Below are 27,918 nucleotides of genomic sequence, written 5' to 3'. Positions count from 1 at the left end.
GGAAACCAGGTCTGACCATGAAGCCTATACTCCTCATGTATTTTACTTCTCTATAGTAGCTAAAGGTTTCTTTATCGACTCTCTCTCTCTCTCTCTCTCTCTCTCTCTCTCTCTCTCTCTCTCTCTCTCTCTCTCTCTCCTTCGTTTGCTAGTTCTTTGCTCTCTTGGCACCTTTAACGAAGGTAACGAAGGTTAGTAGACAGACATCCCCCACATGAGAATGAAGCTAGTCACCACCTCTGGCTCCCTGAGGAGTCTGCAACATAGCCACATTTTGAATGGTTAGACCACCAACTACCAAGCTTTGAGAATAGTATTGTGGATTCGGTTGTGTTAAGGAAAGGCTCCTGCTTGATGTGGAGCTCATGATTTAAGAAGCATTTTGAACATGCCTTTAATCCCAACACTCAGGAGGCAGATGCAGGCAGCTCTCTGTGAATTTGAGGCCAGCCTAGCCTACAAAGGGAGTCCAGGGCTCTCTGTTACACAGAGAAACTCTTGTCTCAAAAAGCAGAGGGCTGGGCTGGAGAGATGGCTCAGCGGTTAAGAGCACCGACTGCTCTTCCAGAGGTCCTGAGTTCAAATCCCAGCAACCACATGGTGGTTCACAACCATCTATAATGAGATCTGATGCCTTCTTCTGGTGTGTTTGAAGACAGTGACTTATATATAATTAATAAATAAATCTTAAAAAAAAGCAGAGGGCTCTGTTACACAGAGAAACCCTGTCAAAGAAGAGGAGGAGGGGGAGGAAGAGGAAGAGGAGGAGGAAGAGGAAGGCAGCAGCATTTTGACCATTTTTGAACCCTAGACCCTATATGTGGCTTAATCCCCTGATTTTCCTCTAATTCAAAGCTTGTCTGTAGTGACTGGTTCATTCCTCTATTCACTTATGTATCGTCTAAAATTAGATCCCCCTCAAATCAAACAATGGAAAGGACTCAGTGTTTGATTAAGATGAAAGGCCAGTGTTGACATGGGCTTTAGGTATGATATCATCAGGACTCTGGTTCTGATTTCTCTGATTTACTGTCCTTCAAAAGCCAGATTCTTTCTGAGGCTTCATCTGTTCCTGCTGAGAGACGACAACAATTCCAGTCCCAGCTTCTGAGATGCACAGTGGAAAGAACAGGGAAGAGTAAGAAGACAGGGAAGTGAGATCCGTCAACCCAGCAAATGAGAATCATCAGCTCTGTGCTCATCAGACACCCCGGGATCCAAACTGAAAACTCTGGAAGTGACACTGTAGCAAGAACAACAAATAGAGTGGGCGTGGCTTCCCTGGCCCAATCATGGCAAAGGGTGTGCGACCATCTGACCATCTTCGAGCCAACCAGTCTGTGTCACTGCAGCACAAGGGTCTGGGGTCTTTTTCTGAATGTCAAAGGGGTAGTGTGAGGGGGAAAGAAAAGGGGAGAAATGCTTGGTAAGCAAATGGTGAAATCCTTTACCCTCTACCCCAATGGCTACCCATCACCTCACATATTCATCTTCACAATAACATGGATTCCCCAGACATAGATTGTCCTGACAAGCTGAGATGTCAACAATCTGTGTATTCTATATGCATATTATAAAAACATGTTTAATTAACATACTGTTCTAGTAAGCTTGGCCCACTGCTTTGGCACCAGAATGCTTTCCTTGATCAATTATTAGCCTCCGCTTCTTTTTCAGTAGGAAATGATTGATTTAGAGTTTAAACAGACCAAGGAAACCAGACTTCTGTACCACTAACTAACATGGCAAGTCTACTTCAGGAGCTGAGGTAAAACCCACATTTGCTAACAGTGGAGGAAGTGATGCTTTAAGAGGTCAACAGTTCTCAATCTGTGGGTCTCGATCCTTTAGGGTCAAGTGACCCTTTCACAGGTGTCACCTAAGACTATCGGAACTGAGACACCCCTCCTCTGTCTGTCTCCAGGCGGGTCCACCCACATGCAAACAGATCCACATATGAGTACTCAGAACTGTATTAAAGGGTCTCAGCATAAGGAAGATTGGGAAGCATTGCTCTAGATCCTTTTGGGGTGAAGAGTGAGAAAGGTTCGGTGCTAGTAGGAATTGCTAGCTGTCTAGCACACCATTTCTCCCCTGCTGCTCCCTTAAAACGAGCCCAGAGTTTGCTCAGCAGAGTGTATCTGGATTAAAGACCTCCTTGCCTCTCTTCTAGCTAAGTGTGCCTATGAAGACATTGGCCAGGAAGACGTTCACAGAACTGTGCTGTGAAAGTCTTCAAAGACCACCTGTGCGTATATGCCATCTCCTCTCCATTTCTACCATCTAACTCTCTGTACTCTGTCTACTGTCAGAACACCCAGAACATCTAGGTAAAAGATCAGCTGCCGGGGTTGGGGATTTAGCTCAGTGGTAGAGCGCTTGCCTGGGAAGCGCAAGGCCCTGGGTTCGGTCCCCAGCTCCGAAAAAAAAAAGAACCAAAAAAAAAAAAAAAAAGATCAGCTGCCAAAAAAAAAAAAAAAAGTGTCACACATAATAACATAGTAACTGCAACGAAGCCAAACCCTCGCTAACCTTGTCTTAGGGAAAGTGAGATATTTACTGTGTGTTCCGGGTTGTCATGAGATGGTCGCTTACTTTGAGTATGATGTTCTACGAGCTGCACACGGCTAGAACTAAACCGTATATGATAAATCGTAAAGGAAGCCGAGCTTCAACACAGAAACTTTCCTAAATGATTCTGTCACAAACCCAAGTTCCTGCCCGCTTCCTACACAGTCTGCCCTAGAGAGACTTTAGAACATGGCTCAAGATCTCCACACTTCATCTCTGCCGTCCAGCCATCTGGGAGGGGAAGGGGGAGCGAGATGAGCAGACCGCTTTCTTTAAGGGGTCCCCTTAAAGTACAGACCGTATGCCTGCTCCCACCCTAGTGTCCACAAGTAAACATGTAGCTACTCCTCGCTGTAATGGAAAGGAAAGCATGTGGCCTTTGTTCTGATGGCTGTACAATGGGGGGGGGGAGCGATTATTGGTATGGGCAGAAAACAAGTTGCCTATGAGAAAAGTTTTTAGAGCTTTTGCCACACTAATAACGATGAAAGGTGGTTAAATGGAAATTTAGGATAGAAGAAATCAATTTCCCTGGGTACAGGCGATGCTGTTTTTAAAATAAAAGGGAAAAAAATACTGAACAAATGAACATCTGACTTTTTGGTGATGTTCAACAGACTCTCTGTCTTTGGCAGGGACTTAACTGCGGCCACAGCACTCGGCCCTCCACATGGCTCAAGGTTCTCTTCATTATCTTAGGGGACTAGAAAAGCCATCACCTCCTGATTTACCTCAACCAACAAGTCTTTACAAAACGTGCATGTGCCTGGGGCTGACGGGAACATCTGTCTCAGCACATTTTCAGTTTAGTCAGGTCCAATTTTTGATGCCCGAGACCTTAGGATTGGGGGAGGGGCGTCACGGGACAAGACCAAGAGGAGTTTGAATTGGGAAGACAGAAGACAAGAACATCCTAGAATGAATCAGGACAGCTAAGAGCAGAATTGGCCTGGGAAGAAGGGAAAGGGCAGAGAAGGACAACGAGGGAAGGAAAATGGGAGGTACGAAAACTCCGGTGGAAGCTGATATGGCATCGGAAATTAATTTCATCATCTTGAACGTTTTATCTAGAGTCAACTATGAATAGTGTATGTGGTTAATAAGCAAACTGATGCGAAGATGGACCATTCTCTTTAAAGTGGAAGGGGCAGGCGGGGGCTCCAAAGCCCCCGTTAGCATTTAACAAGAGCGAAAGAAATTGTATTCTTTGAGCTGCAAAGTCTCTCTGTTAACTGTTTGTGACGTTCTGAGCTCACCTAACAACAAAGGTGGCTTTATATCTGTCACTTCCTCCCGCCTTCCTCACATGGCATCTCTAAGGTAGCCGCTGCCCCCTCACTTTCACATAGAAGGAAGCTACGAGGCTCAGAAGTCTTGGGCGAGTGACTTGACTTCTAAAAGTGGCAGCAGAGACAGACTCCAATCTAAGAAGCCAGGCTCCGGATTTCCTGGTTCACTAGGGATCCTCCGTTCAGTCCCTAACCCAGACATCACATGGGGTGGGTATTTGGGAGATGTGTCAATGATTTCCATAAATACCAAAGCAGGTGTCTCCTGGTCCTTACCCTTTGGATTCTTTTCTCAGTAACACTATGTGAGCGAAATCGGTTTTCACTGCTTCCGGTGTCCACTGTGGAGCTGGTCTGCAGATTCCTCCCAGACTCACCTCCTCCGGAACAGCAGGTGAGGCGTCAATAGTGTCACCTAGTGGTGAGAAAGAGGAACTCACTCATCCGATTCCTTTTCTCCACCTTTCCAGCTTCGGGGGCTAGTTTGGCAGAATGGGTTCACCCTTTTGAGTCCTCAGTCATCCAAGTCCGCCCTAATCTTTCGGCGCTCATGCTCTTACCTTCCTTGGCCCCCATTATTCCTCTCTTCTCCCCTTTAAGGGGGGAAGGAAGAAAGGAAGGAAGGGACAGAGGGACGGACGGAGGGAGGGAAGGAAGGAAGGAAGGAAGGAAGGAAGGAAGGAAGGAAGGAAGGAAGGAAGGAAGGAAGGAAGAATTTATTTTTACTAGTCAAAAAAGTTAACCTGTCATCTGGGGAACAGCAGGTTCTTGAGTCGGACACAATTCTGACTCAGTCTGAATTCCAGATCCACCACATTCCATAACCTCTCTAAACAGAAGTCCTCAAATCTAAAGCACTTCATAAATAAGAATATAAGGACTGTCACTCATCCACAAATGCATAAAATGCTGCTGTCTGAGGGAAAAGGAAAACCAAGCTTGAGGTTTCAAACGATTCTAAGTAACCAATAACTAAAACCCTGCAGGTCCCAGTGAGTCCTTACAAGTATCCATCTAACTTAATGGACTTCCTAATGTAAATGCATGATAGTCCCCCTTTGCGACAGACAAAATGACAGACCGTCTTAGCATGCGATCCTCACTGACAGGCACTGCTTCCACACAAGTGTCTGCTGAATCCCAAACAGGCATAGAGTAGGAACCTCGAGTTTTGCTTTTAAATCTGTGAAAAGTTAAGCACATTTGACTTTTTCCTAATGAAATCTAGGACCTCTAAATGGGTCTGCCCACAAAATAAAACAGAGTGGTATTCGGGAGAGAAACATTCAAATTCAGCCTGGACCTAAGGACTGCCCACTTGCTTCAAGTATACTGTGTCTGTGCGTCCTAACACCCACCACAGAGTCTGCCACAGGAGCCCAAGACAGAGCGGTGGCCGATGCACACGGACTATTACTTCATGCCATTTACCAAGATGTCATGAGACCAGTTAAACTGAAAAAGGATCATCTTTTCAGCAATTGATGCTGGGCCAGGTGGCCATCCATGTGAAATGAACTCACTTTGACCACTTCCCAGCATTAAACATAGACCGTGTGCTTAAAATCTTAGAAACTGAATCGATAAGCTTCTGGGACAAAATATAGAACAAAAATCAAGCGAAAGTCTCTCACGCAGCCCCAAACTCATGAGACACAAAAGGCAAACTTGATGAACTTGATTTCATCAATAATTGAAAAATATTCATCAAAGAACATTTGCAAAAAAAAAAGATCCAGGCTTGGTTAAAAAGTATTCTAAAGGCACATGTTTGATACATATTTTCAATCAAGCACATGTAAAAACAAATCACATTTAAATAATAAGAAAAGTTGACCAATTTAAGCAGGGAAAAGGGTCAACAGGGCGGTTCAGTGGATAAAGGTGCTTGAGGCCAAACCCGGCAACCCAAGTCAGTCCCAGAGACTACACGGTCCCACAGGCTAGCCACTAACCTCCATGTATATACATTGCAAGCATGACCCCATACACACACATAAATAAATACAATTTAAAAGTTTTCGCTATGCAAGAGAGTTGAATATCTTTCTAAGCATAATGTACAAATGTGAAAAGTTACTATATTCTATAGACTATTAGGTTCCCAAAATGGATGAGTATAAAACTTCAGTTACAGAATAACCTTAGTCATTCTAGACTTCTGGTTAGTGTAACTTTAGTTACACACATCTAGTGTGTGCTTTCCATGAGTAGAACAGCTCATCCAGAGCACAGCGAAGTGTTGCTACATATATACATAACTGGGGCGGGGGGCGGGTTTACAGTATGAAGTGCTGACATAGATTCTACAGGATTAGAGCTGCTCTACTTTGCCAACGCAGTTGGAAATGGTCCCGCCTCTTTGGAAGGCGGTTTGGGAAACTCTTTAGAAGTTTGTCCTGTACCTACCATGTGACCAAGCGACACCCATCTAGGTACAAACAAATGAAAACACATGTTCACATAAAACTCCAAATGTGAATGTTGGCAGAGACTTTGGTCAAAACCACCCACATAGAAACAACTTAGTGCCTTTTAACTGGTGGGTGGAAACCAAGCTGGTGAGAAGAAAACCGAAGATGGGTGAGGCGAGCCACCCCTAAAACATGGCTGCAGGAGACCAGAGTATGTTAGCCCTAGAAATACACGTGGGGGTATATTCCTTACTTTGGCCCGGGTCTCTTAAGAAACTACTGACACAGGGTTAGTTTCTAATAAGTCCATGCTAGTCATAGGCAAACTTTACTTAAGGGAGCCTCTATACATAAGGGCGCTCTCTCTCTCTCTCTCTCTCTCTCTCTCTCTCTCTCTCTCTCTCTCTCTCTCTCTCTCTCCACATCAGGAAACAAAGGAAGACAGCCCAGTCAGTAAACTGGTTGCTCAAATTCTTCCTCTATTCAAAGCTAAGCTTGTGTGAGTACCTCAGAGATGAGCTCAGTGGTCCCTGGGTCCTTACCCAGAAGTATGGCATTAATTAAAGTTCTCCTTTCTACTCTTTCTACTCTTCATCGCTTTAATGGACGTATTGGGGGCAGTGGCTAAACCTAGCCATCTTAGGACTTCTGAGGGTCATTGTCTTGCCTTTGCTCAGCATCCTAAATTTTAAAGAATGGCTTCACCAGAATGATTAAAACATTAAATGATGAAGACTAGAAAATATCACCCCAAGTGAGGTAACTCAGACACGAAAAGAACACACATGGTATGTACTCACTGGTAAGTGGATATTAGCCCAAATGCTCAGAACACCCACAATACAAACCACAAACCTTATGGAGCTTAAGAAAAAGGAAGACTAAAATGTGGATGCTCCAATCCTACATGAAACGGGAGACAAAATAATCACAGGGGGAGGTAGAGGGAGAGACCTGGGAGGGAGAGAGGAAGGGGAAGAAAAGAAGGGGGGTAAGGAACAGGTATTGGAAGGGACAGGAGAGAAGTACAGAGAATTAGGAAATCGTATAGAAACATGGGGCGGTAGGGAATGGGGAACAGGAGGTGGCCACTAGAAAGTCTCAGACTCCAGGGAAGCAAGAGCCTCCCAGGACCCAATGGCGATGACTTTAGCCAAAATACCCAACAAAGGGGGGGTATCACCTGTAAAGACCGCCTCCCTTAGGTAGGCGCGGCCCCAACTGAGGGATGGGGCCACCCACACAGCTCAAAATTTTTAACCCAAAAATGTTCCAGTATAGAGGAAAGACAGAGACAAAAAAAAAAAAAATGGAACAGAGACTGCCCCACATAGGGATCCATTCTATCTGCAGACACCAACTCCCCACACTATTGCTGATACCAAGAAGCACTTGCTGACAGGAGCCTGGTATGGCTGTTCTCTGAGAGGTTCTACCAGCACCTGACCAATCAAGATGCAGATGCTCACGGCCAACCATCAGACTGAACCTGGGGGACCCCAATGGAAGAGCTAAGAGAAGGACTGAAGGAGCAGAAGGGGACTGCAAGAACACCTTTGAAGAATAATATCAACTAACTGTACCACCCAGCGTTCACAGGGACTAAACCACCAACCAAAGAGTATACATGGAGGGAGCCAGGACTCTGGATACATATGGAGCAGACGATGGCCTTACCTGACTTCAATATGAGAGGGAGGCTTGATGCCCCAGCTTAGGGGGATGCTGAGGGGGTGAGGCAGGAGTGGGTGAGTTGGTGGAGGAGCACCCTCAAAGAGGTAAAGGGGAGGGAGAGAGGGAAGATGGGATGGGGGTGTGTGGAAGGGGGATATCATTTGAAATGTAAACAAAATGATTAAAAAGATAAATAAATCATATTTATTGATTTGGATATATACACTTTTTATTGTTTGTAAGTAACCTACAAATATTTATTTTGTTATAACCACAAAAATTAAGTGAAATTCTCCTGAAAGAAAATCATTAACTGATAAATATTCTTTTAGACTTACAGAGCTCAGAGTGTCTCTCACCTTAAATTATATCGGAGAATTAATGTTTTTCTAGAGAAAACAGGAAGTAGCCCCAGGAAGGTGATATTGACACCAAAGAAAAAGCTATCTTCCATGAATGATGGAGACCTGTTCTGCATATAGAATTCTACCTGGTGACCCATTGTCCTTCCCTCCCCCTCTCGCCATAGGTCCTTTCCTCTGCATGAGCTCCCCGGGACAGTGTTTTTGTGGGGGACACTAACAGCTTTCTTGATTATTAGTGTAACCAGTCCTTGAAAAACCAAACTTCCTTCCCAACAACTGTTGGCTCCCTAGGATCAGCTTTCAAACAACCAACAGACAGATTTGGGTTCGATAACACTTGCTTTCTTAGAAGCAATTAAGGAGAGAAAAGCAAACAGAAGCTCAGTAACTCCTGAGGAGGGTAAATGCTCCTGCACATCGAACAGCATTACATCCCAATAAACACATTCTAAATTAAATAAATCCCAAGTCAAATGCCACTGCCTCACTTGCTGAATAGCATATCAGCACTGGGCGCTGTGAAATATCGGTTGCTTACTCTCATGGCACTGATGGGAAGCGGGCGGCTTGAACGACTGCTCAGAATCTTAAAGGGGTATCCACCGGCTTTGAAAATGTCGCATTCAAAATTCAAGGCACAATTTCTACTAAACACAGATCATGTTTTCACCAGCATAAAATTGGTAAGTCACAAGTCAAACCCATCACAAGCGGGAGACAATCCGCGGATGAGAGATACCCAGGAAATAAGAAGTGATCTGGATCCAGGTTGTGGCCCTGATTTCAGCTGTAAATTCCAAAGTCAGGTGAGTCAGACAAAGGAAGACAGGTTTGAGAGATTTGTGTAGGCAACTAGGAAAAACCAGATGAACCGGTGTGGTGGTTTGAACTCGAGCTGTCTCCACAGTCTGGGGCATTTGAACACTTGGTCCCCAGCTGGTAACCCTGTCCTGGAGCCTTTGGGAGGTCGAGCCTTGCAGGATGTTTGTTTATTGTCTAAGTAATTTTATTTGCCTCTAGCAAATTCTCTCCTTGTAAGTCTTGTATATCTAATTTTGACATTTTGTGAATTTTTTCAGTTTTTCCCTAGTTACAATTTCTAGTTTCACTATAAAGGGAGTGGGGGCGGGGGGTTACGGGATTTCTGTCTTTCTCAATTCGTTGAGACGTCTGTGGAAAATGTTCCCAAGCGCACCTGAAAAGAATCTGTACTCAACTATTGTCCCAAGGAATATTCTAGACGTCTATTAGGCCCCTTTTTTTCTAAAACGGAGTTCAAGCAATGTTTCCACTCTGCTTTCTGCCTCAAATGATCTTTCGTTGTGAAAAGTAGGGCTCTGAAATCTACTCCCCTCATTGCCGCACTGAGCGCTGCTCCCTCGGATCGGCTAAAACTGGCTTCTGTGCTCAGGGGTTCTGATGGGCGCCGCATGTGTATTTCTACATGTTACCTTTTCTAGAGTAGAGCCCTTCAGTTATAGCGTATGGCTTTCACTGTCTTCTGTGACAGCCTCCTGTTTTAGGGAGGACAGTGGGCACACCTCACTGAACTTGGCTGTTCTAACAATCGTTTACCCACAATCCCCTTTGCCTAAGGTAAGTGGAGCTACTACTGCTCTCTTTTGGATATTGTTGCAGCAAACGTCCCTTTCCATGCCTTCAAGGCCAGTTTCTGCATCTTTAAAGCTAAAGTGAACGAACCTATTGTAAATAGCATATATTTGCATCTTGCTTTTAAATCTACTCAGACCATTCATCTTATAACCAAAAAACATAACCCATTTATATGTAGAGTAAATTCTTGACAGGGAACTCAATACAGCCATTCTTCATTGCTTTCTGCCCACTTTACTCTTCCTTTCTTTCTCTCTCACTGTCTTCCTTTGTAATTCTGTAATTCTCGTGTCTTCATTTATTTTTCTCTTTTATGTATTTTAAATTGGTAATTTACAGTGACTCTGGATTCACATCAAATAGCTTATAGCTGTAACTTTTTACTTAAGCTACTATCATCTTGAGTTACGCGGTATACAGGATCTCTGCACTTCTATTTCTCTCCCAATATTTGATTTTCAATGTCCCAGCAGACTTGTTTTTATATCCTGCTTCCATGAGTTGTTATGTCTACACTTCTGTATTTTGAGTTTTATATCAAAGTTTATTTGCTCATCTCTACTACAGTAACATTAATAATAGTTATCACTGAGTACTAATTCTCTTTTATTCCTAATCTCTTTCTAATTCTCCTGTAGCTTAGATATGTAATTTAAAAATCAATTCCACATTATCAGTATCGTTGTGACAATGAATAAAGAATTTTAGTGCAGTAAAGCCATCTTAGAAGATCTCATGCAACAGATTTAACGAATGGTGAAAGCAAACCTTTGGGTCTACCTTTAAGGTACAATCAATGGAACATAACTTTATTATAAAAAAGGTTTTATAAAGCAATAATAGAATTAAAAATAAAAAGAATAATATTAATTTGTAATTATGTATAAAAAATTTTCATTTCCAATTTGGTAATGAAACTATCAGAAAAGTTATGAGCTAGCCATACAACCCACTTCATCTTCTTACGTCTCTCATTGCACAGGGGTAAATTCGATACTAGACTGTTCCTCTGCACTACAGCTTAATGAGAGTTCTCAAAGCAAGGGATCTGTAGTTATCTTTTATTAAAATGTTATTCACTTGAAAATGTGAAAATGGGGGGTTGGGGATTTAGCTCAGCGGTAGAGCGCTTGCCTAGGAAGCACAAGGCCCTGGGGTCGGTCCCCAGCTCCGAAAAAAAGAACCAAAAAAAAAAAATGTGAAAATGGTGCTAAAATGCTTTCAAACTTTATCCTGATACACCCTGGTAGTTAAAAGTGCATTAAGAAAATGATTTTTAAATGATTTGTACAAACCAACTTTAAGTCACACACAGATAAAGTCATGAAAATCAAAATCGAACAGCGGTGACTGTGCATTATAGGATTTGCCTTAGTGAATAAAAGCCACTTATTAACTCGTGCATATTAGAGTTACTAACAAGTGTGAGAGAGCCATTCATCATTTCCTTCATTACTGTCAGCGGCAGTCAATTTTTTAACATGTGAGCCGTTTGGAGGAGAGTTCAGATGCAAACCAAACTAGTGTTCTCTTACACATTGTTTCATAGAAACCATAGTCAGCCCTCTAGAGTCTGTGATCAAACCCTTTTGCTGAAGACATACTAGGCTCACAGAAGAAGGAGAAATCAGGCTGGTTCTCAGCTGGAAGCCTCATCCCTACTAGGTAGCCTTCAGGGTACTAGAAGGTGCTGTACATACTGGAGGAGAAAGGTATTCATGGTTTTCCACAGTCTGTGAACCCTACAAGTTACAGCTGTCCTCAAGATATGCCTACCGGTGCACTAGAGTCACTAGTGAGATAGAAGAAATCAACCACTTTATGATTGGAAATAAGACACTGATTCTAATTGGAACCCGTATCTGGCACTGTTAATCTAGCTGTGCCTAGATAGGTCAGAGGCTCTGAGGAGTGCCCAATACTATCCTGCTAGGCGGGCATAGCATGAAAAACATCTCTTATAAGTTTATTGCTATACCTGTAGACCAGAACATCTCTCAACCCTCATCAGAAAAGTTTCTCCTTTGGGAGATGGCAATGAACAGAGACACACAGAGAACAAGAAACTGTGACATGTCCTGCTCTAATGGGACATACATTCACGCCCCTCCCGCCAGGCTTACGTATCTTTACAGAAGAGGAGGCAGAAACTGTGAGAGCCAGAGATGGACAACATCAATGGACCAGACTTTTCCAGATACAACAGGGCAGTTGCATGTCTGAACTCATCAACAGCATGCACATAACCTGAACATGGAAAGCCAGACAAAACTGCAGCGCAGGGATGGGGAAGGTGGGCATAAGATTGTACCATCAACTGAGGGCTGTTGGCACTTGATTACTGCTGGAAGATGCAATGTTAGTCCTTTCTGTGGCCCTTGGTAGGACTACCACATGCCATGGCTGGCCCCACGGGCAGGACTAGTTGGACAGTACAAACCGGACTTGATGATATAGGGGGAAGAAAACTCAAAGTTTGGTGGGAGAAGAAGGGGGTGTGGAGAGGATGATTGTGAGAGGAGTTGGGATGAGTATCTTCAAAGCGCAGTGCATGAAATTCTCAATTAATAAAAGTACAGTTTTTAAACATAGCCAAGAGAAATTGAAATCTATATCCGAGGGTTTACATCACCACTAGCTTAAAGCCCTCCTGATTCTCAGCTGGGGCTTAGTGCTAGGAGACTATGGGAGAAAGGGAGTGCAGAACAAGGTGGAGACACACTGCCACAGAGAGCCTAAGCACACTCCATTGTCACCCATGCTCGTCGAAATGGCCCAAGGTCATTTTTCCCAATCAGGATTGAATTTAGCCAACTAATGTTTTTCAACGAGAAACATGAGACTCACGGCATATAAAACGTCTCAGGGCAAGTGATAGAGCCTCAGTGTCCTGGAAGCACTGTTTTACTTCTGGAACATTCTAGAAATACTAGTGTTGATAAATTATCTCAATGTTCTTTTTTTTTTTTTCTTTTTTCTTTTTTCCGGAGCTGGGGACTGAACCCAGGGCCTTGCACTTGTTAGGCAAGCGCTCTACCACTGAGCTAAATCCCCAACCCCTATCTCGATGTTCTTATATCCACTCCCCAGCAATATCTGCAGTGAAGCTGGGGAACGGAGGAGGAGGAGGCAGGAGATACACTCCTAACTCTAAATTCCAAATGTGCCAGGAATCTGCTGGGATTTATTCAGGTCAAGAGAATGCCTTAAGAATCCATTTAAGGGGGTTGGGGATTTGGCTCAGAGGTAGAGCGCTTGCCTAGGAAGCGCAAGGTCCTGGGTTCGGTCCCCAGCTCCGAAAAAAAAGAAAAGAAGAAAAAAAAAATCCATTTAAGGCAACGTGGACTGTGAGGCAAATGGATGTCAGGTCTCAGAGAGTCTGTGAGTGAGAATGAGGAACTTGTCTCGGCACAATCAACGTAGTTTTTCATGAAGACAAATTGGGCTGCAGATATAATATATGCAAACTAATTTAGACAAATATTTAGAAAGAGGAAAGTTAAGAATATATGATCTCATTGTGCCATGGTAACTAGCTGAGTGTTGTGTAGATTGCCTTCCAGGCTCTTTTCTGTGTATTTGTAAGTGACCTATGTAAATTTTTTCTTAAATTCAAAACCAATGTGCAATCCTACTTTCTACGTACACTGTTTACTTAATGATAAAATCACAGAAAATATTTTTCATGCCAATAACCACTGACTCAGAGAACTAGTACTGAACGAAGCCCCATAGATGCATAGTTTTGTGGATTTTATAAAGTATTGTTTGACAGTGGTTAATGCAGTGCATTGCGTGATGGTTGTTTCCTTAACATAAATATCTGGAAATTAAGTAATTAAACAAAAGGGTATGTACCATTCAAAATGTTTTGTTGTTTTTGTGAAAACCGTACTGCTCCCCCCGACTTAGTAATGGAGATTCCAGGCTTCTCTACTACTCTTCTGTTGTGACAAGATTCCTCTCCAGAAAACCAGAAGGCAGGTAGAAGAGTCCTATTTAGGTTAGACACCCAAAACACAATCAAAGGATAAAACAACAAGCCATGAATTAGATATTTGTAGCACACATAACTGAAGAAAAGCATTAGCATGTTTAGTATGTAAGGAACAGAATTCTACAAGTCAATAAGAAAAAGATAATCTTATAGAAAAAGATGAGTCGAGTATGTAAACTAGAGGTAACTCAAATGGCCTGTAAACATCAAAGAAAATAATAAAGACTGAGGGGAGAGACAAGAGTAGACACAGAAAGGAAGAGAGGAAAGTCAAAGGAGGAAAGGAGGTAGGGAGGAAGGGGAGGACAGAGGAAGGGAAAGGGTAAGACGGGGAGGAGGAGGAAGAGGGAGGAGGAGGAAGAGGGAGAGAGGGAAGGGGTTAAGGATAGACGGAGAGATGGAGGAAAGGATGGAGGAAGGGAGGGAGAAAGGGAGAAAGGGATGGAGGGAGGGGGGAAAATATTTGAAAGAGAAACGGAGGAAGGAAGTAATAGAGACACCAAAAGGAAAGGACCCTGGACAGGGTCTGCTAAAGCCTCCGCAGTTGAGAATCAAGGATTCCAGTGCAATCAGTATTTGCTAAGGCCTTTCTCCCTCCTACCCTCAAATCTCTAGTTTTCCAGGAATGTCACCAGAAACACCATTTTCAGTAAATGTCCGTGTGCTTTCAACACCTTATGAAACCTTTGTGGTTAAAATCCCATCCAAGGTACCTCCCGAACCACCCTCTAACCTTAGCAAAAACAGAAAGACAATGGAGAGATTTCTTCACACCAAAGTGCTATCAGGCTAGCACTGAACTGTCACTCTCCCTTGAGAATCCCAGACCCACGCTCTGGTACCTCTTACTCTTTCCCTAAGCATCCATCTTTCTCTTGTCTTAAAATCTCTTCTTAAAATCTACATTTGAGATGCCTTTTAACACACAGTGGCTCTTCTCTGAGATGCTCACAACGGTGCGATGCGCTTCCTTCTCTTCCGCTGCTTTTCTTTCTGATTTCAGCAAATCTTTGATTCCACTTCAGACCAGTGCCGGAATGTTCTTCTACATCAAAGGCAAAAATTCAGGATTTTTGCCTTGTCTTGTTTTGGTTTTGCTTTTGTTTCGTTTTTGGTTTCTTGTTTTGTTTTGAGACAAGGTGTCACATATCCAGGATGGTCTCAAACTCATTCTGCAGTAAAGGATTATCTTGAGCTTCTCCTCCTCTTGTCCCCATTTCCCCGTTTCTAGTGTAAGAGACTTCAGCCCCCACATCTAGTTTATGCAGTTCTGGGGCCCAAACTCGGGTGTTTGTGTTCACTAGGCAAGCCCTCTGCCAACTGAGCTACAACCTTATCTCCAAGGGAACAGTGTTCCTGAGTTGAGATCCCTAAAACATCAAGGGACCTCCTAGGCCTGCTATGGGGAGCAGTGTGGAACTGTCCTGTTCTTGCCACTCCAGGTGGGTAGGGGTGTGGGGAGGAAGAAAAGAAAGAATAAAAGAGAGAAATGGAGAAACAGAAATGTGATGATGAGGAGGGAGAGAGGAGAAGAAGGAAAGAGGAGAACTAGGAAGAGAGAGAACGGAGGGAGGGAAGGGAGGTGCCAATCTCATCAGGAGTCAAGCAGAGGCAGGATACAAAGAGTAATGAAACCCTGCTGGATCTCACCACGTTTGCAAGCATTTTAAAGTCATCCAATAATAATCAACCACTTGGAAAAAAAACTGTGACATAATCAGATCGTGATGTCCAGTGTTAATTGTCAGCTAGATAGACTCTAGAATTGCCTGGGAGTTGAGCCTCTGGGCATGCCTGGTGCTTTCATTCATCAATGTGGGAGGGCCTGCCCGCTAAGGGCGGCATCATTCCCTGAACAGATCTTGGACAGTGGAGCTGAAACAGGGAGCTGAGCAACAGGCATTCACCTGTTGTACTCTGATCTTTACTAGGGGTTTAACATGACTACCCCCCCACAACTCCTGCACTCTGACTCCCACCATGATGGACTTGAAGTAAGAGCTGAAAGAACTCCTTTCCCCAGTAAAATTGCTTTTTCAGAGTATTTTATCATAGCAACAGAAAAAAAAAAAAAACCTTCACAGAGATTAAAAAACAACACATATGCCAGCAGCAATCCACTGAACTGAGAACGGGACCCCCGTTGAAGGAATCAGAGAAAGGACTGGAAGAGCTTGAAGGGGCTTGAGACCCCATATGAACAACAATGCCAAGCAACCAGAGCTTCCAGGGACTAAGCCACTACCTAAAGACTATACATGGACTGACCCTGGGCTCCAACCACATAGGTAGCAATGAATAGCCTAGTAAGAGCACCAGTGGAAGGGGAAGCCCTTGGTCCTGCCAAGACTGAACCCCCAGTGAACGTGATTGTTGGGGGGAGGGCGGTAATGGGGGGAGGATGAGGAGGGGAAGCCCATACAGCAGGGGAGGGGAGGGATTAGGGGGATGTTGGCCCGGAAACCGGGAAGGGGAATAATAATCAAAATATGAATAAGAAATACTCAAGTTAATAAAGATAAAAAAACAAAACACATATTTCCGTGTCTCAATAACACCAAGAATGAACGTGTATCCCAGAGGACAGGAATATGCTCAGTAGCGTTATCTCAAAAGGCAAAATGTCCATCCACAATGGTCAAAAGTCTATAAATTCGGGGTTGGGGATTTAGCTCAGTGGTAGAGCGCTTGCCTAGGAAGCGCAAAGCGCAAGGCCCTGGGTTCGGTCCCCAGCTCCGGAAAAAAAAGAACCAAAAAAAAAAAAAAAAAAAGTCTATAAATTCTAGAACCAGATAACTCTACAGCTGTGAAAAAGGGATGACCCATGGCTATCTACAGCAACACAAATAAATCTCAAACGGAAGTTAAACAGAAAAAAACAGGTCTCGGAGTAATTTATCCAGGATTATTTCATTCGTCTTAAGTTCATGCATATGCAGAAGTGAATGAGGGATTGCGGGGGTATCCATAAGTTGATGAGAAATGTGGAAGAGAGACAAGGTAACAAGTAACAGTTAATGATAGTCTCTGCTTCTGGGTGGACACGGTAGAGGATAACCAGAGGGGCACACAACAAACTTCTAAATTACTGCTGATATCTCACGTCTTAATCTAGGTGGTGAATATACCTATGTGAAATTTTAAATTATACACGAAATTTTAAATCGATATGTGCATGATACAATCTACAATTAAGAACAAAAGGCTTTATAGCAGATGCTTGATTTTGTGGCCTTTTTCTAGAATGTTAACCAGACGACATCTTTAACAATTGAACTTATATTTCTTTTTATTACATTTATTTTTTTTATGTACTGGGAAGGGACCACATGCGGCCAGCAAACGTGTGGGGGTCAGAGGGCATTTGCAGTGGGGTTTCTCCTTCTGCCTTGTATGTCCCAGGGATCCAATGTGAGTTACCAGGCTTGTCAGTAAGCTGCTCTACCCACTGAGCTGTCTCACTGGCTCTGCACGTATAGAAACCAAAACCAAGTCAACCAAGCTCTAAATTCAGCTGTTTGACTCAACATGGGAGATTCCGCAAATGTAAAACGTACTGGTTATTTAAATGACGTGTCTTTCTCTGCTAAGAGGACTTTACTTACAGAGAGAGAGCATGAAGCTTGTATCTGCCAAGCAATGTGCTCTGCAGGTCTCATTGTCCCCATGAATGATTTTACAACAATTTCACAACTCTTAGGAGGACCACATTCCCTAGGACCTGGGACACTGGTGCATGGGTAGAATGCAGTTTACTGGAAACTAAACCACTGGCCCAGCTGCCTGATGCCCAGATCTGTGGCCGGGTCCTGAAAAAAGTCACTAAACAGCACATGTGAGTGTGGCTGTGTTGTGGGAGGGGGGGCATTCTACCTTTTTCATATACAACAAATGGTAAATACATAGCTAGGAAAGGGGGAGGGGAATAAATCAGCAACTGAGAAAGACTATTTGGATGGGAGTGTAAAGTATATTCACTTGTTAACACTAAGTATATATAAGCTAATTCTTCTACCCCAGCTACTCCTCACATTTCTTTAATATGTGTGAATTCCACCTCTGTGCTTTAAACATGTGGCTTCTCAGATCAACCCCTTGACTACCACTCACCGCACCTTATTATATGTTTTACTGTCTGCATCATTAAAGTCCTATAGTCAGGGACTGTGTCACTCTTTATACAGACCCCAGCAGATTTGCAGAAGGCTTCCTTTGTGCTAGTCTAATTGAATCTCGTTTCCCAGCCTCTCAAAATAGTCTCTTGGTTCTAAGTCGCCCATTGTGGCTGAGTTTAGCCTCTATGGCATCCCCTTCCTCTTCCAGCATCAGAATTCATCTTTGTTACGTGGGACCCATCCCTCCTCATTTACCACCTGACTAGGTGTGTGATACAGGACTGGCCAATCAGACTATCCCATCACCCAGGTGCAATTCTTGATTCAGGCCTAGCGCATCATCCAAAACCAGGCTAGCTGTGTTCTTCCCCAAGATTCTTTGCCCAGGCGACCAGAAGATACTTTCTTGGATATGTCCTGGAGTTTCAGTGTATGACAACAAGAGTCTGCACTCAAGTTGCCTTTTTCCCGTTCAATTCCTGACATCAGACTGGACAGGAGATACACCACAGGTTTGGTTCTGGCAATGGAGTTGAGCTCTGGGATACAGCCATAGTTGAAGCAGACTCTGCTCAGGGATCACTCAGTTATGAGTCCGAAGAGCTCCTTTTATCCCCCAAAGACGCCTCTTTGTATGGTGGCATCGAAGGCCACCAAGACAGTGCAGCACAGGGAAGATCTGTGGGCTACAGCAAGCAAGCATCAGAGGCATGGAATAAACTAGGTTTGTTGCCGAGAAATTCTGCAGTGGTGTGGGTAGTCAGAAGCCAAGGCAGGTGCACAGCAGATGTGTGTGTTTTAGAGGGAGAACCACAGTGGAGGTCCCACCTCTCCCAGCTCTCAATTAAGGAATCCCTTCAGTATTTGCACACATATCTTCACTGACAACTCAATAAAAGGTCATTTTGATACAGAACTGTGTTGAGACTTTCTTTTCCATGTAACATTCTTTGAGGTTTCCAGTGGCCCCACCCTGGACATGAGAAACCAAAATAGAAAGCATGGGCCGCCTCCAAGCCTCCAAGTTTTCTGATGAGAAGAGTCAAAAACTCTACCTAAAGAATCAAAACGTCGAGGGCTTCAGAAGCAAGCGTTCCTGAGGTAGAAGGAAAGATGAGGAGCTGTTAGTGTTGGCCGTGACTTTGCATTAAAATGAATCAAACGACGTGGGCTGAGAATTAAACAACTTCATCTTGGGACACCCCTATCCCACCTATGGAGAAAGCCCAATGCTGTACCCAAGACATTTGTGAGCTCCTAGGTTCCTGTGTTCTTATGATAATGTAGATATCATAAGATAGATAATTAGATAATAATTATAATATATTAATTATATATTAATTATAATATAATAATTATAATATAATAATAATTAGATAAATAGATAATAATTAGATAATGCCTTCTCGTGTGGGACCACCTTCTCATCTTCCAATATAGATTAAAAACAACAACAACAACAAGAGCAGCAACCAGTTTCATGGTTTAAACAATAACCAAATAAACACAGAAGCACAGCAGACTCTCATGTGCGAAGATTTTTCACTGTAAAGAAACATCATTGTTTAAAATCCCTTCTTCCTCCCTTCACCACACTATTCTCTCCTTCCTGTACCCTTGGCTTCCCCATCTCGTCAACATTAGGCTCCCTATGAATCAGTTTCAGACACTGCCAGCTCTTTTGCTTACCCATCCATAGCCAACCCATGATTCTGGCTTTAACCCCTAAGATTTTATTAAATTAATCTTCCTTCACAAAGCAATGAGGGGCAAGTTTACTTTGGGTGATAGAATAATGCTTTACATCACTACAAGATTTTAGGAACCAAAGGAACTACACACAGTAGCAGGTGTCTGTAATCCCAGGACCTGAGAGGCTGGTGCTATAGCGTTGCCACAAGTTTAAAGTCTTCCTGGTCTACGTGGAGAATACAAGAACCTAGGTTTATAGTGATCCATGACAAAAACCAAAGACAGCAAAGGTGTCCCCAGATGTGGGAATCTTCCCTGTGCCTCTGAGTAATGGCAGATTTTCAATGGAAGCCAGAGTCTTAAGAGACATTCAAAGCCTTCAACTCTGGGGTCCCAAGTGTGTGGAGTGTGCACAGGAAAGACCAACAGAAACACATACTCCCAGAGATGTCAAGAGCTCTTGCTCCCTCTTAGAGCATGTGATGGCCATTCTTGGTTGTCGACTTGAACTACAAAATCCAGAGAGGGAGGACATACATGTGGCCCAAATACGGAGGCTGGAGGACACAAGCTTTTGATCCAGATCTTGAGTCTGGAAGACACACCCCTTTAATCTAGATCTTGAGGCACACCTTTAATCTGGGCCATGCCTTCTGGTGGAGGCCTACATAAGAACAATGGAAGGAGGAAGAGTTTGTTATTCTTTGCCTGCCTGGATTGACTTGCCAGCACATCTATGGGAGACTTATACAGAAGACCAGCTGAAACACCCAGCCTCATGAGACTGAACGTGAACATCTACTAGAGTCTTGGACTTCCCATTCACAGCTGGCCGCCATTGTTGTGTTAGTTGGACAGCAGCCTGTAAGTCATCCCAATATACACACACACACACACACACACACACACACACACATATATGTGTGTGTGTGTATATATATATATATATATACATATATATATATATATATATATATATATATCGCACATAGATTCACAGATTCATTCCATTAAGTTCTGTGACTCTAAAGAACCTTGACTAATACAGAGCTGTAAGGCTGCTCCCACTTCTCATAGCTGTCACCCGGCAACTACAAGGTAAACAACCTTTTCTGCTTTTACCTTCATCTTTATCATTTCCTTTCCTTTTTTTTCCTCGGAGTCTGGCCCATCAATAACCAACAACTGAACGCGAAGTCAACACAGGGAGAAGCAACAGAGCTTCAGTGGAGGAAGAATGATGCAGAAACAAGATGACTGCCAATCCCTCCTCATCCACCTTTGGAACAAATTCCACAGCAACAGCAATACAGGAAATAGTTTTGGCCGCCATCCATCAGAAAGTATTCTGATTATCAGCACACAATGTGTATATAATCCTTTTTCCATGTTGCCCTCCCTTGGAGCACCTTTGAGATAGCAGGAGAGTCTAAAATAGGCACACTAGGCTTTGTCTCGAGATGATTGTCTTTCATGGTTTCTGTTGACTACAAAAGGAGTTGACTGGTGAGCGCAAGCTGAGGAGCTCACTGTGTGCTTTCATGAGCGTTTGCTCTTTGATGAGTTAGATCACATGCTGCGGTAGTTACAGGATTATGTTTATCAAGAATTCTCCAGTGCAGGGGTGGGGGGGAACTACTAGAGATAAGCGCACAGATATATACAAGATGTACATAAGACACACACACATATTTATACACACATATACACACACATACACATATATACACATGTACACACACAGACACACATACACATGCACACACATAGTCACATATGTTGTTCTTCCAGCAGCTGAACCACCATATTAATAAATAGGGACAGTTTTGTTCACTCAGTTCTGACTCTCCCTAAAACATTATTTGGTGGGAAGATTAAGTTTGTAATCATGAAATGTGTTAATCCTTTAACAAATATTAATTTATTTCATGATCATAGGAAACATAAAATAAAAGGAGACAGAAAAGACAAGATTTGGTAGAGTTATGTTTTCACATCTTGGAAAATATTCAAGGGAGATAAAATCTTATCATACTTCAAATCCAATGCACCTGAAAGAAATTCCTCTGACTTGACTCTGCCAATGCTCAGAGATACACAGGCCTCCAGAAAGAATTCTGAACACCCAGGACCTCTCAGAGCAGCAAGGCAAACTCAGGAGTCATTATCTAATTAAGGTGTGCTTTATCTCAAAAGTCTGGATTGGTTGGTAGGTTCTCATCTCTTTTTTGTCCAATCTGATCAAGTAGACTCAACTTCAAAGATGTTGTTTGGAAGATTCTGAAGCCAATTCTGAAATCAGAGCTCTGATTGGTGATGTCTGCAATGGGAGGGAGAGGAGAGAGGTATACTTTTCCATGTGTCCTCACGGGTGTATGGAGCCCTCCCCCCACCCCCTGTGCCTGGTACCTTCCTCACACATACTTTTCATGAGGTCATGATTCCTTTCCAGAATTTAAAGTCATTACGTGCTTCATAGATCTACTACAGCATTAAAGTCTTGAATCAAGTGGCTGGGTTTTCTAGTTCCCTCCATCTCTTTCCCTTCCCCTCTTCCCACCAACAGCCTCTATTTCTTTCCTATTGCTTTCCTTGTAAATGTGTTTTGAATTTACATCTGAACATAATTTACATAAGGCATAGCCAACCAAAGGATATAGCTACTTGATGGTCGTAAGAATTCACTTTGAAGGTCAGCATTGCCTTTTTCAATACCAAAGCAGAGAAAATTAACAGCCATGGCCCATAGATTTGTGTTGCTGTCATTATTTGTAGAGATGTAGCATATGTTAATTATATATAATGGTGGGTTCCATCATTTACATTTTCAGACATGCATGGCATGTATTTTGATTCTGTAACCCCTCATAACCCTTTCTCCCACCATTCCTGCTGGTCCTCTTCCCTTCTCGGGTCTTCTCTTCATTCTTTATTCTTTCCTTTGATTTACATTGTGTGTCCATGTGTGTATATGCGTGAATACATGCATATATGTGTGTATGTGTGTATATGTATGTACATGTGTGGTGTGTGTGTATGTGTGTATTCCACACGATTTAATTAGGTTTGGTTACATAAGCAGAAATGAGGAGGTTATTGACAGGAGCATGGACTCCTTAGTGGAAGCTACATCATTGAAGAAAATGTCCCTTCCTCTCCCAGCATCCAATTAACTGCATTTGTATCCTTGAAAAGTTTCCATGGGGCTGTGGTGGTTTAAATATGTTTGACTCAAGGAGTGGCCCTATTAGGAGGTGTGGCCTTATCAGAAGAAGTGTGTCACTGTGGGTATGGACCTAGAGACCCTGCTCCTAGCCACATGAAAGCCAGTCTTCTGTCTTAGGATCAAGACATAGAACTTTCAGCTCCTCCAGCACCATGGTCTGCCTGGATGCTGCCATGTTTCCCACCTTGATGATAAAGGACTGAACCTCTGAACTTGTAAGCCAGGCTGTCCTTTATAATAGAGTTGCTTTGGTCATGGTGTCTCTTCATGGCAATGGAAACCCTAACTAAGACAGAGCCTTGTAATTTCCTCCCCTCTCCATGACAGAGTTGAAGGAGCCAACATTCTGAAGACTTTGTGCTGTTAATCACAGCTACGGAACATTTACAGGTAAAACAGCCAGGTCATGCCCAGAAGCCAGCATTTGAAAATCCGTTACTCCTTCCTCCCCTTCTTACATTATTGCCACACTCTCGTTCACAATGTTCCTGAGCCTTGGAGAAGATGATATAGATATCCTACTTAGGGTTCAGCTTTCATCAGCAAAGCCAGCGCTTTAACCAGGAACTGCTTCTCACTTCAAAACTAAGCCTTCCTTAAGCAGCACTGATCAGCAAATCAACATCAGCGTTAGTTTCCACACCAGGGCCATGGCCTCCCAGCCACAGGCTTTGATCAGGTTTACAACAGTAGACATGAATGGGTCTGAGAACCATTCAGAAAGCAATTGGCTGACCCCATAACAGACTTACCACTATTGTACCCGTGGGCACATCTTATCTGGCCAGTCCACAGTATAACACATAACTCCCAGAACTTGTGGGCATTGCTGGTCTATTCTGGGTGATATTAACAAAGACACCCAGGAATCTTGTTTCTCTACTTGAACCAAGTATTTGCTTTCTTTAGTGAGAGACCAACTCCCGGTGCCCTGAGAGTCTAAATGACTGTGTGCATCATTGCTTCACCTTGACTTCTAGGCCTTCAGAGAACAAACTGCTGTGTGTAAAGTATGTTGACATCACTCACCTTTCTTACTTAAAAGAAAAAAATGCCATTGGATCTACATTTCACATCGGTTCACCGCCCCCACCCATGATGTTCGAATTTAGATCTCTTTCAATCGTCTTTCAAATTTTAATTATGTCTTTGGGAGGTAAAGAACGTGTGCTATAAAACTACTTGCACTTATCACAGAGAGACAGATGCCAGCAAGTAGAATCCGTACCATGCGTAGGACGTAGCTAGTGGACACACCGAGGCTGAGAACTCGGAGAGAGGTGCTACAGAGTAAACTCTCCAGGGTGGGTGTGCAAACTTCCACGGGGGCTTGCAGAGAATCCAGGGACATCGTAAGTGGACAAACAGTCCTAGTACTAATGGGACATAAAAACTGAAGCTGTGTTTTCTTTGCCTCTGTCCTTTCTGCTTACAACTCACCTTTGCTTCTTGGTTTGCACTGCAGTCTCAGAGTAGAGGATGCCGATTTCCCAAATAAGCCTTTGTGACTTTGAAATCTACCCACCGTTTTCAATGCGAGCCTCCCTTTCTGCCAGAAATGGAATAACGGAGATGTGTTCTTAGCTCTTTAGGAAACACACTGTGTTATAAAGTGACAGACAGACAGACAGACAGACAGACAGACAGACAGACAGATTTTAACTTAATTCTCCCATGACCCAGCTAATTACCTTACAAATGTGCCAATGAGAAAGCCTGTCCTGGCATCAATTAGTCCTTAGATGAAATTTTAAATTAAAGTTCATTTGCTTTAGTTAAAATTAGGCTCCAGTCAATCAGCAAAATAACTAATAAAAATGACTGTAACCGCACCATCTAATCAGCCCGTCTGAGGCAGAACGGTCTCGTCTGGGAAGAAGAGGGGCGTTTCCCCAGCCGCACAGTAGTCGCTCACCGTCAGTCCTTTCAGAAGGCTGCTAGAAAGAGTGGAGCACCACTTGCTTCATTCTCATGCTGCTCTTACAACATCTGTTTCCCATACAAAATACAGCATGTAGTTTATAGTTTGCTTGTGCTGTTTTCTTGGTTCATACACTGGCATGATAGACACACCATTATATATATTTTTTTTCTTCTGCTTTCCTTAAATTCTGCATTCACTGGTCAAGTATAACTGACGTTAATCAAATTCTAACTGAAACTTGTTCTTGCCCCCCATATTCCTGTACACATTGCTGTTAGTCTATAATCATATTTAAAAGCATAAAAACCATTTTAAGCAATGGGAATTAGATAACAAAGCATAAAACAAGACAAAGAAGTGGATGTTTAATGCACGATGATGGTCCTCAAAGACATCACAGTAAAAAAAGTTCAGTATTAGACACAACATTACATTGTACTCTCTTCTTGGCTTACCCAATGAGATTTTAGAAAACAAGAAGAAAATAGCGCTGTGAGGCATAAAAATAAGAAGTTTGTTCCAAATGAAATTTATCTTTCTCAATGGGTCTGAGTTTTCCAAGTCAAACCAACTGAAATAGAAAGGCTTTAAACGGCTTAAATAGCAGTAACCGGAACCAGCCATAGTTCTTAGTCAGAGCGCTCCTGATGAGAAGAGAGCTCAACTGCTTTTCCCATTTAACATGTGTGAAGACATGGGCAATATCACTCTGCCCAGGCATCACAATGCTACGAAACATACATGTTGCCCATATTTAAATGATGTTCTAACATGCGAATTCCTGATCTGGGCAACACAGGGGATCTGGGCCTATCACGTTAGTTGGTGAACCTCCAGCATTCATAGTTTCTTACTGTGACATCTGTCATCGTGCTCTTTAAGATGAACAGAAGAATACATGTGGCCACCAGATTCATATTTGTTTCTGAAAGAAAACCGAATCCTTTAATTACCCCTCACCATCTTATTGCTCCAATTATTACTATAACTTTGAAATGCTTCTTATTTGACACAGGCTTTTTAATCAAGAACAAACAAGACCACACACCCCCTGGTTGATATATTAAAAACACATGTCTATTATGATAACCACCCTCATGGAAAAAAAATGTCCAGTGAAAAGCCAAAAGCCAAACAAACTGAGGGAACCAAACGTAATTTTAATCCATTTTTTGCCTTCTCCAAGGTTGCCTGGATTCAGGTCCAGGCACCAGCCCCTCAGTGTGCTAGCTGTGAAGGACCTAGACGCCTCCTGCCAGGGGATCTCAGTTTGGTCTGGAAAGGTCAGGGAATTGTTCTGATTTCAACTTTGCCGCACTTAACAAAGAAATGAGGATCACAGAGCTAAGAAGTAAGATTTACCTATGACATGCTTTAAAAAAGTTTCAACAATCTGGTCTTCAGCAGGATATTAGCAACAGTTTTCAATTTTCTACCTACAGGTTCCTAAGATGACTCAGACAGTATTGAAAAATTGTTGCCTAAAAAAAAAATGTTAGATACTAACTAGGAAATGTGAGAACATGCCGTTAGATAATTAATATGCAAAATTCGTAAAACATAGGGAAAAGTTGGCACTCACTGAGGAAAATTCACATCTATGCTGTTCTTCAAAAGTCTATTGGAGCAGGTGCAACAGCCCCCAAATCACAACATTGTAAACCCTTCACAGCAAGATACAAAAGGGAAGAAAACACTGAAAATGAAACTAACAGAAGTGGGGGGGGGGAGGAGCCCAAAGGACTAGAAACCATGCTGGGAGAAGGAAAGAAAGATCCAGCCAGGTCATGTTCTGTTTGTGATCCTGGAAAGGTGGAAGGGTCTCCAGTGGAACTTTGGTTGAAGTACTTGGTTTTTACTTCAGATGCTGGTGAAGACTGAGGAAACCCCCAGGAGGGGAAGAGCTACGTAAGCACGTGATACAGGTGACAGCCGTGGTCGTTGGCTGGCTGTGAGCGAGCTGTGGAGGCAACCAACGACCTCCACAGACGCAGCACCTGTGAAGTCCTGGGAATCAGTGAGTACAGCAAACACGGCCTGCTCACAATCAGTGTTTGGTAGAGTAGGCTGAACGAAAAAGAATGCAGGGGGTTGGGGATTTAGCTCAGTGGTAGAGCGCTTGCCTAGGAAGCGCAAGGCCCTGGGTTCGGTCCCCAGCTCCGGAAAAAAAAAAAGAAAGAAAGAAAAAGAATGCAGACAATAACTAGGGGGCAAAAGCCAGGCCTACGGCAAAGCCTTCAGTAACGAAGAGGAGTCAACTAGAGGATCCCAGAGGCCCTTTCAAAAGACTCAGGGGGAAGAAGAGAGGAACAGTGACAAGGATCCAGAGTAAAAGAATGGCTAAGAAACTGGTCCTTTGCATCCCATGGAAGAAAGGAACAGAAGGAGGGTGGGTTGTAACTTTTGGGGAATGTGGTTCAAAATGCCCTTTGGAAAGAACACGATTCTTAAAACTTTGCCGAAGCACCTTATGGTTATGCTATGGAGTTCGAGACCACCGGGAAAGACCACCGGACTGAATTAAGATTACAATTAGGCAGATTTATTTAAACTGTAACCAGGGCCACAGTCTGAGCCAAAACAGAGACATTGCCATGCAAAGGCTTGGGGCAAGGGAGGCAGAGTGAGGGAAGGATTTTTAAAAGCGAAAACCACAAGATGATCTTGAGTATCTCCACGAGCAAACCAAGAGCTGTTCTGCCCTGCCAACATCAGGTAGTCAAGGCAACCTCAAAATAGTCCCTGAATGTCTGCATAAGCAGGTTACAGAAGCCAAAAAAGTAATTAGTTGTATCCTAACAAGTACCCCTGTACATTTTGAGGGGTTGGATTCCTGGAAATTTAACTTTCAGGGACTGGAGGAGAGGCAGACTGGGTACAAAGACGGATGCCTAGCATAATTAAGAGTTTCTTTAGCCATTACAGTTATAACAATCACAATATAAATTAAGTTAAAGTTTCTCTGAGAAAAAAGAGCAGAAAACTCCCGGAAGGGGAAACGGGGAGGGGGAACAAAACAGACGAATTCTCCCAAAAT

At 43.1% G+C, this 27,918-nt stretch overlaps 2 long non-coding RNA genes across 10 annotated transcripts in view; one reads left to right on the top strand and one right to left on the bottom strand.

Moving 5' to 3' along the window:
- Window positions 1–27,918, bottom strand: part of LOC120096947 (uncharacterized) — a 91,520-nt gene that overhangs the window by 37,324 nt on the left and 26,278 nt on the right. For 7 of the 9 annotated variants that reach the window (XR_010058120.1, XR_010058121.1, XR_005493899.2 and 4 more), the window contains one exon: window positions 4,137–4,275. The exons of the other annotated variants lie outside the window; for them this stretch is intronic. This is a non-coding gene — a long non-coding RNA (uncharacterized LOC120096947). The remainder of the gene's footprint in view (window positions 1–4,136; window positions 4,276–27,918) is intronic. 9 annotated transcript variants of the gene reach the window in all.
- On the top strand, window positions 3,230–27,284 carry LOC120096948 (uncharacterized). The gene is made up of 3 exons (XR_005493904.2): window positions 3,230–4,070; window positions 4,157–4,254; window positions 26,746–27,284. It is a non-coding gene; the product is annotated as an uncharacterized LOC120096948 (long non-coding RNA).

The sequence above is a fragment of the Rattus norvegicus genome, chromosome 15 (assembly GCF_036323735.1).
Source record: "Rattus norvegicus strain BN/NHsdMcwi chromosome 15, GRCr8, whole genome shotgun sequence".
In the NCBI taxonomy this organism is placed as follows: Eukaryota; Metazoa; Chordata; class Mammalia; order Rodentia; family Muridae; genus Rattus; species Rattus norvegicus.
Note: the sequence above shows the minus strand (reverse complement) of the source record. Positions and strands in the feature narration are given on the sequence as shown.